Below are 2,400 nucleotides of genomic sequence, written 5' to 3'. Positions count from 1 at the left end.
GGGCGCGGGGGCTACTGATCATGCGCGGGCGCGCTGGGTCTACTGCGCATCCGCGGGCGCGCTGGCCCTACCCCCCTCCCACTGCTCATGCGCGGGCGCGCTGGGCCCCCCCACCCCACTGCGCATGCTCGGGCGCGGTGGCTAATGCGCATGCGCGGGCGCGGTGGCTACTGCGCATGCGCGGGCGCGGTGGCTAATGCGCATGCGCGGGCGCGGTGGCTACGGCGCATGCGCGGGCGCGGTGGCTACTGCGCATGCGCGGGCGCGGGGGCTACTGCGCATGCGCGGGCGCGGGGGCTACGGAGCATGCGCGGGCCCGGGGGCTACGGAGCATGCGCGGGCCCGGGGGCTACGGAGCATGCGCGGGCGCGGTGGCTACTGAGCATGCGCGGGCGCGCTGGGTCTACTGCGCATCCGCGGGCGCGCTGGCCCTACCCCCCCTCCCACTGCTCATGCGCGGGCACGCTGGGCCCCCCCACCCCACTGCGCATGCTCGGGCGCGGTGGCTAATGCGCATGCGCGGGCGCGGTGGCTACTGCGCATGCGCGGGCGCGGTGGCTACTGCGCATGCGCGGGCGGGGTGGCTACGGCGCATCCGCGGGCGCGGTGGCTACTGCGCATGCGCGGGCACGGGGGCTACGGCGCATGCGCGAGCGCGGGGGCTACTGCGCATGCGCGGGCGCGGGGGCTTCTGCGCATGCGCGGGCTCGCTGGGTCTACTGCGCATGCGCGGGCGCGCTGGCCCTAGCCCTCCTCCCACTGCTCATGCGCGGGCACGCTGGGCCCCCCCCGCCCCACTGCGCATGCGCGGGCGCGGTGGCTAATGCGCATGCGCGGGCGCTGGGTCTACTGCGCATGCGCGGGCGCGGTGGCTAATGCGCATGCGCGGGCGCGGTGGCTACGGCGCATCGGCGGGCGCGGTGGCTACTGCGCATGCGCGGGCGCGGGGGCTACGGAGCATGCGCGGGCCCGGGGGCTACTGCGCATGCGCGGGCGCGGGGGCTTCTGCGCATGCGCGGGCGCGCTGGCTACCCCCCTCGCGCATACGCGGGCGCGCCGGCCCCCCCCACACCACTGCGCATGCGCTGGCGCTCTGGGCCCCTCCCCCCCACTGCGCATGCGCAGGCGCGCCTGCCCGCCCCCCCCCCCCCCACCACTGCGCATACGCGGGCACGCTGGGCCCCCCCCCACCCCCCCCACTGCGCATGCGCGGGCGCCCTGGGCCCGTCCCTGTGCTGGCGCTGCTGGGGCACCTGCAGTGCTGGCAGCACCTCTGGGACAAGAGGGACACGGAGGGGCTGGAGCGAGTCCAGGCAAGGGAACGGAGCTGGCAAGGGGCTGGAGAGTTCCTGAGAGAGCTGGGAAAGGGGCACAGCCTGCAGCAAAGGAGGCTCAGGGGGGTCCTTGTGGCTCTGCACAAGTCCCTGACAGGAGGGAGCAGCCGGGGGGGGCTGGCTCTGCTCCCAGGGAACAGGGACAGGAGGAGAGGGAACGGCCTCAGGCTGGGCCAGGGGAGGCTCAGGGTGGATATTGGGGAAATTCCTAAATGGAAAGGGCGCTCAGGCCTTGGCACAGCTGCCCAGGGAGGTTTGGAGTGCCCACCCCTGGGAGTGTTCCAACACCTGTGGCTGTGGCATGGGCGGACGTGGTCAGCGCTGGCCGTGCTGGTGCTGGTTGCACTCAGTGATCTCCGAGGTCTTTTCCAACCTTGATTCCGCTCTCAAGGCAGCCCCACGGAGGAGCAGCACAAAAGGCACCCCCAGGCTGCGAGCGGAGGGTTCAGAACACGCTGCGGCAGCAGGAACGAAGCTCTGCAGGATGAAACTGAAAAGGGGAGAAACGCCGGGCTCTGTGAAAGGGAACAACTGAGAGAGCCACAAAGGAGCCACCAAACTTCTCACAGGGGACACCACCAGCAGCACAGGTGTGAAGGGACTTCTTTTTGCCCCAGAAGTGTGAATCCACAGCCCAAGCCACGTGCACACACTGCAGATGTGAAGTGTATTTTTACTGCCAGCAAGCACTTGGCAATAAAAAAACCTCAGCCCCAAAGCTTGATGTCTAAACAGCAACACACAAGTTCTAAGCCAGCTGTCGAGAGAAACAAAACACAGCAAAAACAAAGCAGAAAGGGAGCAAAACCTTGTCACACTGGCTGTGTTTCCGAGCGTGACAGCTTCTGCCATGCTGGGAATGCAGCACCAAACACAAAAATCCTACTGCAACTCCTGGATCCCATAGCAGGAAGGACATGGAGATTCCCCGTGGGAATCAGGGATGCAGGACTCGGCTGTGCTGCCATCACTCCCTCAGGAATAGCCAGGTTTAGCTCATTCTGTCTGCCCAGAGAGGGGGATTTGCCCCTGGATGCCCTGGAATGTTCCAGGCCAGGCTGCACAC

This window comes from Coloeus monedula (genome assembly GCF_965178545.1).
Source record: "Coloeus monedula genome assembly, contig: HAP1_SCAFFOLD_246, whole genome shotgun sequence".
Lineage (NCBI taxonomy): Eukaryota > Metazoa > Chordata > Aves > Passeriformes > Corvidae > Coloeus > Coloeus monedula.
This window is presented reverse-complemented; position numbering follows the sequence as displayed.